At 33.1% G+C, this 12,139-nt stretch overlaps 2 pseudogenes; both read right to left on the bottom strand.

The window, feature by feature from the left end:
- Positions 1-4,387: 4,387 nt before the first annotated feature.
- Positions 4,388-5,394, bottom strand: LOC146887526 (uncharacterized; annotated as a pseudogene).
- A 249-nt stretch (positions 5,395-5,643) lies between these two features.
- LOC146887525 (uncharacterized) lies at positions 5,644-7,781 on the bottom strand (annotated as a pseudogene).
- Positions 7,782-12,139: the final 4,358 nt, after the last annotated feature.

Raw genomic sequence — 12,139 nt, 5'->3', positions numbered from 1 at the left:
TGAAGTAAAGTTTCTCAATTAGTAGAAAATTATGTACAACGAATCTTCTCAACTATACATAACAAGTAATTTTTCAAGTTAGAAAAAGTGATCCAAAGTTGTCGAAACACTACTAAATTCATTGCTCAAAGCCTTTCATGTCTTAAATTTCATAAGAACATTATTCATGTAGAAAACTAGTAGGGTGTTCAAACGTTTTATTCGTTGAAAAATATATTTCTTCTACCTAGTAATAAAAATTTTGTGATTTTTTATCACTCTCTTTCCTTACAAAACTCCATGATCAAAACTTTGATATCTTAGATGGTTCAATCCTTTGAATCCTATTAGACAGTCTAACATTGGTAGACCATTAAATGATTTTGATGATAACAAACTCTCTAAGTGTCTTTTATGTTTGAATGTGATTGATTTATTTAAACATTCTATTGTGTTTTTTTTGTGAAAACTAAAAGATATATTGTTTATGTTAAAGTCTCATAGTAGACTTTCTACTAGATTAATAGATGGTGCAATAGACTTCATAAGTGCTTAATGTGAAACTAAGTAACAAACAAGACGTGATCATAAAATATTTTATCAAAACAAAACTAAGTGTTTGAAATGATTTTTAGAAGAACAATGGTTTCATGATTTTCTCAATAAGGAAACTGATAAATATATGCAATTATACTTAATTGCAATTAATAATCATATTTGCAAATATTGTTTGAATTGTCTATCCTTAAGAAAAATCAAGAGAAAAATGCTTGGAAGAAGCAAATTATACATTTCCTTATCAAGCTCCAAGCCCATAGAGATGAAGATACATTTTGAAGCACTAAACAAAGATATTGCAAAATCAATAATTAGTTAATTCAAGCTACAACAATCATTTTCAAGAGGCTATATATAAAGAGTTCAAGTTGAAGAGAAAGAAACATTTGGTACAATCAATTTTTTTTTTTAATTCTATACTATTCAAATAATGTTCTCTATGAGTGTGTGTAGGGATGCCAAAAAAATCCGTATCCGCGGGTATCCGTGGATAAAACTCGCAACAGGTAGGAAACGGATATTAAAAATGGATACCCGCTACCTGCTGGTACGAGTATTTTTAATACCCGCATGTTAATTGGGCGGGTATGGGTATCATAGTATCCGTACCCGTGGATACCCGTACCCGCTAAACTTTAATTTAGAAAAATACCCTTATATATATATATATTAGTAAAAAACATTATGAGTTTTCATTCAATAATGGTGGTCAGATTCTTACCCCACAACCGAGTAAATTACTTTCAGATACTGTGGAGGCATTGATGTGTCTCCAAGACTGGTTATGGACCAACATGGAAGGTAATGAAATTAACACTTTTACTTAGATATTTTAATTAAGTGATTGTTAGAAATTTGTAATGAACTTCTTATGTTTTCAGGCTCTTCTAGATTAAAATTGGACAACATGAAACTTTATAAAATGTTGCAAGAGGTGTACATTGATGAAGTTAGTAATTTCTTTAATATTTTATTCAAAAATAAACTATAATATAAATTGGTCGTGATTTTTTATTTGTTTATTTTTCAAGAATCAATCGGAGAAAAGAGACTTCTTAATCCAAGCACTAATTATGGTTAAATATTTATTTTTTTAAATATTTTTGTAAATACCCGCGGGTACCCGTGGATACTCGCGGATATGAAAAAAATAGACGGGTACCCGCCTAACGGATACCCGACGGATATGAGTACGAGTACGGGGCGAATATTTATTCAGCGGGTAGGGTACGGGGGAGCTACTACCCGTACCCTACCCGTCTCGTTGACATCCCTAAGTGTGTGAAATTTTTTTGTAAATTATTCACTTTATGAAATAATTTTCAAAGAATAAACCATTAAAACTCCATATCCCAAATTAATCATCACGATTACTAAAACCATAAATAATATCAATGTTTAATCTTCACAATTTATAAAACACAAGCGGCCAATTATTAAACATAGCCAACATTATAAACCTAAAGTATTTTAATAAATACCAAAACTATAAATAAGTTAAAAAAAATACGCAACCCGTAAATTTCCAAAATATTTTAGAAAATATATATATTATAAATCAAAACCATACTTGCCAAAATTGTTTCAGCTTTATCCAATCCACGTTGCAAAAACCATTTTATCTTCATCCCATTTAAAACACCAATGACCAATAATCAAAAATCAAATCCGCAATTATTAAGAAAGCCACACAATTGCCAAACTACTGAACCCAAAACTTTAAAACTATTTTTACAATATTATATTATAATATTACAGAAAAATGCAAAAAAAGCCTTATAATATATGGCTGTTTTATACTATACATTACTATATATAATATACCTTATTATATATGATTTTTATGTAAAAAGTAACAATAATAATAACAATACCAAGCCACCGTGTTAAAACCATTTTAACTTTATCCAACGAAAACACAAATACATGATTTAATCTTAATAAATATTGCTACAAAAATATCATACGAAAAATTTAGTTAGTTTTTCTTATTTATTAGGGTGTGTTCACTTGAGAGAGGATTTGAAAGAGAGAGAGTGAATGAGTTTGAGTGGATTTGAAAGTATATTATGTGTTATTTTTTTAAGGGATTTAGAGGTGATTGTGAGTAGGTTTGGAAGTAAATTTTGTGAAAGATTTTTAAACCATTTTAATCCGAAGAAAACACAAATACATGATTTAATCCTAATAAAAATTGCTACATAAAATATCATGCGAAAAAATTAGTTAGCTCTTCTTAACTCTTAGGGTGTGTTCACTTGAGAGAAAGGATTTGAGAGAGAAGGAGTGGATGGGTTTGAGTGGATTTGAAAGTGAATTATGTGTTTTTAAGGGATTTAGAAGTGATTGCGAATAGATTTTTGTGAAGTAAATTTTCCTTTAAAATTAACGATATTATGGAAGATTATTGTAGAATCCATGTCATTTGAGGAGCAATAATACTATAAGTGACAATAAAATAGTTTTAAAAAGTTTGATGTAATGAAATTTAATTAAAGTTGTTGAAATTTAAACAACGAAAGAGTGTTACCATACAATTATGAAAGTAGAATGTTCTTAATCCTCTAATTTGTGAAGAATTAAGTTGACATTGAAATTCACTTTTTGCATCTGTCGGTTGATATCAAGAGTCAAATTCGATAAATTTTCTTCTATTCCTTGAACACATCCTAGCATATCTTCCATTCCTTGCATTCTATTTTTCAAGTCTTGCACCTCATTGCACACTTGACTTAGCATATGAGAATTTGAGTTGAAGGGAGGTTCTTCAAAATTACGAGTAGAGTGGTCAACTCCTAGAACATGGTCGTCATGCAAAGGATTTTGTGCCTGTGCTTGCCCTTCATCATCATTATACCACTGTATTGCATAATTTGGGTGATCAATATACCATACGGGAGAGGAGTTTCACTAGCCTTGCACTTAAGCATGTGTTGCATTATATGATGTGGCTAATTAATTGATATGTTATTTTTGAGCAACCATATCATAAAAATGTCTTCCTGCAACAACTTTACAAAATTAGTCAAATGTGGTGTCAAAATATGCACTATCACATAATGTAGTAGTTTGTCATTTACGTTAATAAAATCGACAGTTCTAACACGTTGACCTTGCATCTTCGATCTTGGCATAGAAGCCAATGCCATGTCATGAGCGAAAGGGAGGTCTTCTAGTATATTCGTAAATCTCAATTTTCGACCTTCATACTGAAGATGGGAAATGTTATACCAATCATCAGGTTTAAGTTTATTTTTTTTTTTGGATAATCACACTTAGTAGGTATCCCTCGATAGAAATCCTCAAGTTTGAGTAGAAAACTTTGATCAGATCCAGATAGAAAGGATGGTCCAGATCTACAAAGTCAACGAGGCCTAAAATACTAGGTGATGATGGAAATAAAGACTGGATGTAGTGAAGGAATCATAATTCATTATTTTTGGTTCCATAATTCTTCTTCTATAAAATTCATGTGCATAGTGTTCCATCTGAGGATAATTGCTAAAGAAACGTTGTTGATCTAAAACACTTTCGACTTATGGCCTTTTTAGTGCAGAAGGGTTCATGTATGTTTGTTGCCGAATGTTTGTCCTTTCGACTTTTATGTCCTCTATGTGATGATGATCACACTATTACATAATAACTTCAAATAAAAATAATAAACAACAACATAATAAATAAAAAACATAAACAGTAACATTTTTCAAACTAGAAGTAGTTCATCATAACATAGTTCAGATGGAAGTAGTTCTTGATAACATAAAAAAACATAACATAGTCCAAAATGAAGTACTAAATGATCATCATGTCTTAGTCGAAACTAACACAATCTGTGTGTCAAACACATATGCTAATTACTCCTCATCATCATGTTAAGTAGCTTACTCCATTGGAGATTACTAGGCATTCCCATTAACCTTTTGGTGGCCACATGGTTTGTGCACAAGAAATTATAACACTACTCCATAAGCTTAGGTTCTTGTATATTCATCCCAACAAGCATTTGCCATATATCACTTTTGGTGTATTGGAATGTTTCATTGCGACGCATCATCCCCACTTGCTCATTGAGAATATCATTGCACTTTTCAATGGCAATCACTTGTCGCTCCACTATGGATAAAATTTTCTCGAACTAAGAGTTATCCAATCCCATTACATCCATGAAGTCGTCTAGCTTTGTGCCAAGCTTGTCAAACTGTGAGTATAATAAATCCACCATGGGACCTTTGTGTTTCAAGCCACGTGATGTTGACTTCCCCCTAGATGGGATTGACGACACAAATTGAGTTAGGTTGGGACTGCACTCATCCATATATGGCGGTGAAGTTGGAGGGTGTGCATATGAACCTTCATAAGTAGGGGCGTCGAGTATGTATTCCATTTCATAATTCAAATAAACCTCCAAACGTGATTTCTAGCACTTGGGACATGCTTGCCGTGTTGTTTGAACTCCACCACCTGTAACTCTATCGACTGCCCATTATTCCTCCATTAGATGATAATGTCTAATGTTAGTGACCCTTCATTTTGTCGCAACTAGCTTTGCCTGAAATGGTATTCGAATACATGTGTAGAAATAATTTGGCTTTAATATTTTACACAAAGACAAAGTTCATTCCTATTTACCTTGATCAGGTCTTCCTAAACTTCGACCTCAACCTTGAATCATTTGGATAATGAACTCTATGCAAATCCACTAAGTGAACTGAACAAATCATGAACTTCACGCCATTTCTCCTTCAACACCTTTTCTTTATTTTTCACATAATTTTTCGTTACTCCGACAAACCCTAATTGGTGATGATTAGGAACGATATTGCTATATGCTTGGGATGTCCAGTTGTCGTCGACCATGTTCCCCAATTTTTTTTTATCATTGCATTCAGAAGTGTTTCATCCATCTCCTCTATCCATTTCATAAATTCTTGCGGACCGACGAAGGAATCTGTAGCCACACTTTTTCCCTTATTCATGTTTTCACCTAATTCCAAAAAATTCATGACATTACATTAAATCATTTTATATAAATGGCATACTTTTTCATTAAATATGACATAGTCAAACAACACAATTAAGTACATCAATCTACGAGTTTCCATAATCTCACCACATTTGTTCTACTAAATCATCCCTAAAGTTACAACCAATCTTGTAATCATCTTCACGAACTTGAGCAATATTGATTTTCAACTGTGCTTCCGTCAACTCTCGGTCAACCTCATCAATTATTGCTTCATCATTATCCACCCCACGTAGATAGTTGTGGGGATGCAACAAGCTAAAACAATGTCTATCATTGTCTCCAAACAATAATGAGGTTCACTTCCACTTTATATATCAAATGTTCTTTCAATCACGTTTCTCAGTGAGGAATGAAGATGGTTAAATAACTGTCGAGGATTTTGTGGCCCTCTTCGCGCGAACTCTTTAAGGTGATATCTTACACATCTATACTGAGTCATTATTACTCTTTTCAACATAAATCCAACATCCTCCAGATAGTACTTTCCTACTCCAATTATGACATTTGAATTATTAATGCGTCACAACTGAAGCAATAAATAAAGGTCAGTAAGACACTAATCTTCAGGTGTGATCAACGAATCATCTCGCACTAGAGCATTTTTCAAAATTCTTGAATCAGATGTTGTCCCTTCCCCACCAGCTAAAACATAAGTGAATTTCATATCGTAATCATCCGAAGCAAAGACATTTTGAGTTAGCCAGTCCTTCCTCCCTCGGAACCTTGTGGCATCAGATCTTGGGACTCTTACTCGTACATGAGTTCCATCTATGGCCCCTAGACAATCCTATTTGATAGAAATGATAAATTTAAAGAAATAGGTTTTCATACATGCTTTTCTTCAAATTATAGAAGTAATTTGACTTTTACCTTAAAGCATGAGAAATATCAAATATTGTTGGCCAAATTTGGATGAACTCACTTCTTGATGTCTGAATTAAAAATTCAAACTCAAAGGTCAAAATTGGATCCAATACATTGTGGAAATGTTTGCTAACAATTGACCTTGAACGATGGAAGAAGAATGCGACACTTCTATTCTTCACATTATGGGTAATTATGTGAAAAAATTTAGCAACTTGTTCCTCCATTATCAACCATATTGCATCCTTCACTAACCCATTTGCCCTTAGTCGCTCACATAGGTTAATAAATGCCTCTGGTCCGATGCAAATAATGTCACAACATCGATTAGTATGCACCAAGTAAGACACCAGTTGCTCTCTGCAACGGTCTTTGTCTGGCACAAATTCCCTAACAATATTGTTATGATTCGAATATATATTCAATATTTTCAAGGCATGTGCAACAATGCATAACATTGTTAATGTGACTATTGTTATGCGCATTTGCAATTACTGGTGTAAATGTGTGACTATATTGAAGTCCACACCCATTACATCATCACCATTCAAATATGGCAGTTCTAATTCTTCTTCCATGTACATTACCTTTAACAAATATAAATACTATTACGTACACATAATACAACTAATTATCAACCATTAAAAACTTAATATTTTAAAAGACTTATAATAAATTCAAATTCGTAAAATAAAAATATTTTAGAGAATAATAACATCTACAATTAAAAAAACTATTTCTAAAATTATTAATAATGCACATACAACCAATGTCATCTATCCATAAATAAAACAAATAACACATTTGAAAATGTACATTCCTCTAATCACTCTTGAAGACTTGAAACAAAGTCCAAAAATGTCCAACACCTACACCAACCAGCAAAAATTAGAATTTTTAAATCAAAAAAAGCCTCTTCTACGAACCACAAACTAACCTCCAACATCTCTGTGCGCCTTGACACTAGAGAATGAACACAACTAGACCACCTACACGAACCCAGAAACTCAGATCCACGAACTAACAAGTTGAGCACCACCACAGGTTAAATGCAACATAAAGCAGGAATACCTACACCAATAAACACAAATCACAAACTCGAAATTGAAAACAACCCCTATTCCAAGATCCAACAACTAACTTCACAACAACAACACCACCTACATCAACCACAGTCTAGACTTATTCATCACCACACGAACTCAACTACACCACCTACAAGTAAAGGTCAAAATCAAGTAAGCAACCACATGTCCAGAACATCCTCAAGCCATTAACCCGTGCAAGACCACCTTCTGAAGCCCCCAACATTGGCATCCTCCACCACCTTATGCAAACGAAACAAAACAACCATGTTTAGCCACAAACCGAATCAGTTCTAATATATAAAGATCAAATCCAGTGCAGTTTGGGATCAAATTTGCATATAATGGATCAAATCTTGTCTATTTAACGCATGTAGATTCGTTCCAACTCATGTGGGATCGGATCCCTTCTTTCACACCATGCCTCGATTAATTCCAACTTTGCTAGGATCAGATCCTTTCTCTCACGCCATGCCCTGGATCCTTTCCAACTTTGGTAGGATTAGATCCCTTCTTTATTGGATTGTTCTACACCTTACTGGATCAGATCCCACTTCGTTATTTTCTTATTCCAGACCTCAGCCCCATTCTAGAACTCAGAAACAACGACTTCATGCATGATGATACTCCATTATTCACCACTAGGGTTTTCTCCATGCACTTGAAATTTCATTATATCAACCACACACACATACACAGACAAATATTACACAATAAAAAAACCAATGGAAATCACTGACCTGAAATGGCACCACCATAAGACCACTGTCTCCATCAAAGCTAAAAACCAAGATTGGTTTCTCCCTCACTCACAACTTATACACTCTACCAACCTCATATACCAACCTTTCTAACTTATTCATTTCATATTTAATGGCTTTTTCAGTCAAAGAAATTCAAATAGTGTGTGTGTGATCACTTTGTGTCAGGAATCTTATGCTTCTTTCTTTAGGAATCTTACATAGTATCACTAGTATCGCTGCTCAACACTGGGAACTACGTACCATGCTCAATTAATCATCTCAAATCTCCTCCAATTAGGCAAGATGGTGTTTTCACTCGCTTTTGATTCACCGCAAATGAACGTAACATTAAAGATTTCATCTTCTACTCTAATTTCTCCACTCTTAATTTCGTCAAATGATTTGTATACTCCTTATAGCTAAGAGTTGTAACGTCCTTGCTGGAAATTACTTAATAAAATAAATAATTTAGAAATAAAAGTCGATTCGTCATGAATTCTTATTCCCAAATGCGGGAAAATTTAAAATTTAACCAATGTGCTTAAATTCAAATCACGAAAAACCGTAGTAGTTGTACAAGTTCCAAAATCGACTAAAATAAAAACTACAATCATAGATAATCATAATAAAATTTCCATAGTGGCCCTTTCCCCGTCTTTACACGTCTCCAACATCTCCAATATCTGCTCACGTGTGACAAGTCACACGATCATCGCCAAACACAAACAAAAAGGGTGATCTCAAAGCAATATAATCATATGAATTAATAATATAAAGATTCACCCAAATTACTTTATTTCATTCATGCTTAATCTTAAATCCTTACTGCCCCAAGGTTTTCTATCATCGTCTCATTATACAAATGAAACTACTACCCCATGCATAGAAAACAATTACATACATGGACCCAAGATATTTCATACTTCCACAAACCTGCCTGCTCATGGTCTAACCTCTACGGACCTCCCCACTCGTAGTCCAACTCTATAGACCTCCCCGCCCGTAGTCCAACACACGTGATCCATCCACCTACGAACCTTTCCGCTCGCAACAATTCTCAAGTATAAGCACGAAACATATGAACCTCCCCGCTCGTATTCTCACACGAGAGTGTCACTAATATGAACCTCCCCACTCATATTAATCATGTGTCCTAGCACAGGTCACGAACCTACCCGTTCGTGACAAAATCAAGCACCTACTAGTACAAATTCGAAATCTCAAAACACATAAACAAACCAACACATTATACCCTACGCTATCGCCTGGTGCTGCCTAAGCGCCGTTAGGTGAAGTTCCAACGCAGACCGTCTAGCGAAAACCTCGCGCTGCCAAGCACCAGACACTTCCAAACCCACTGGTTTGTGACTCACTTGTATCTTATTTTAATTTAAAGTATATTCAATTATCCAATTACGTGAATCCTACTTTATATCAAAAGGTAACATTCCTGGTTACCAATTATATTAGTTTACTTTTTTTATATATACATATATTAAATATATTAAATGTTCCATTGTCAAAACAAGAAAAAATAACAATGTAAATACCCAACTACCCATGCGACCAATACATAATAAAACCTGCCCCTATAACTTTTCTTCTGCCAACACATAATAAATTGACTAAAACACTAATCCTAAATATCCCCTAAATATATATATTTATCAGACAAAAATATAACGTTATATATATATATATATATATATATATATATATATATATATATATATATATATATATATAATAAAACCTGCCTCTATAACTTTTTTGCCAACACATAATAAATTGACTAAAACACTAATCCTAAATATCACCTAAATATATATATTTATCAGACAAAAATATAACGTTAAATATAATATATATATATATATATTAATAAAGATAGGTTTAACTAATAACTTTAACTAATAAATACTTACATAAATTATTGAAAATCAAATAATAATTTAATATTATAATATACCATTATAATATTACCAAATAATATTTACAACATAAATACAATTCACCATAACCCTTAAACACCAAAGTTGCACCAACGTGAAAGATGGAAAGGTTTCCTCCCTCGGTCCCACCATAGAAGATGTCATTAATAATGGAAATAGAATGAAACAAACGACCCACCACAATGCAACATCCTATCAATGCTATAAGTACTTTAACATTAAAAGGAAAGGCTATTGCCTTAAGGATATCTCTGCACTGCAACGTAAAATAGGAACAAAAAGAGAAACCAAAAACAAAACACTCCTCCTCCCCTCAACTCTTGATACCTCCCCTACGTGAACCATAAAGCGACCCACGAGAAAAATCTTACATGAGTTTTTCATGCGGAACCCAACTGGATGCAACGGTAAAAACCATGTGAAGTCTTACACCCCAAAACTCCATAAAACATGGCTGCCCCATCCAAAAGGTATAAAGCTAACAATTAAAATAAGGCAAAAGGCTATAGCAACACAAGCATGGCTGCATCGTAACAATAGCAACCCCTCAATGCATGTCATGGATTTCCACAAGGCAATTCAAACATGAGAGACATGTTATCCCTTTGAAACCCAATGTTGCCTACTTACATGAATAAAAAAACTAAGTTATGACATCTGCCATGCCAAACGAACATCACAAAAAACATGTTCAACACATAACAATCTGAACCCCATTGTACGGTTCAAGACAAACTGAAACACCACCAAACTACTTATACTAGAGATATTTTCGCATAAAAAAAAAAAGCTAAAGCATCACACCAAGCAACATGAAAATCATGGTAATCAACAACAATGGTAGGGTCACAACACACAAAGAAGATTCTACCACACATAAACCACACTCTTCGTCGTTTTATGATCATATACAAGTTTCCCCCAAGTCACATACAACACTCAGTCAAAAATCAAAAGATAAAATATGGTTCAACACCCCTTATCCGGATTTCTTGCTCCAAAAGCGTTCCTTGTGCAACTTCTTCCTTGCTTTCACAACTCTTCCTAGGAGTCGTACCAAAAGCCTCCCCTCTCCCACTCATTAATTCTTTTCTTTTCCTTCTTTTTTCAGCCTTAAAATAATTAAATAAAATTGAAATACGAATTTGGAGTTTTTAATTTTCTTCAATAGTCATTAATATAAAGGTTTCATGTCCATTCACATCCTATATTTGTTCCTCCTCTACTCTCTAGAGACAATTAGGGTTTTTTGTGCCTCTCCCTAATGGTCGCCATGTTCTAGACGCATAAAAAAATTATGTTCGCACAAACAAGGTTTCAAACCCACGTCCACACTATTATCAAATAATTGTACAACTAATCAACCAATTCATATTTTATGATAATTCTTACACATCTAGAATTATATTATCACGCTATCTCATGATAAATAACCAATTGACATCAATAAGACTCAAACTTAAATTCTTTCATAATAATCAAATACTCTCAACCACTTGAAGTAGTACTATTCTTTATCATAACTCCATATCAAATGCCATAAAGATTTCATTCCCACATTTATATTAAATAATTATCTATTTAATTATTTAATTTTTTTTCCGAGTCTAACGGTAGTTTGTATACTTGTTTGTAATAATAAATTGATTAATGTAAGATTTTACGAAATTATCATGAGAGAAGTAAACATGACTTGTGAATTTGAGTGAACCGATGTAACCATTATGTTGTTTTGCTTTCTCTGTCTAATAGTCTATTGCTTGAGAAAATACATTATAGTAAAAATACACGTGTGTAATGAATTTCTATTTATTTTTTTACAATAAAAGAAATAATAACATTATAATTATAAAAATAAATTTAAATGGTTTTTATAATAAATAATAGTCAAATAAAAATTATTAACTTTAAAAAATAATATTTAAAATATAA

The sequence above is a fragment of the Vigna unguiculata genome, chromosome 3, assembly GCF_037176805.1.
Source record: "Vigna unguiculata cultivar grain cowpea cultivar isolate G323 ecotype 2 chromosome 3, ASM3717680v1, whole genome shotgun sequence".
NCBI classification, from domain to species: Eukaryota; Viridiplantae; Streptophyta; class Magnoliopsida; order Fabales; family Fabaceae; genus Vigna; species Vigna unguiculata.
This window is presented reverse-complemented; position numbering and strand designations above follow the sequence as displayed.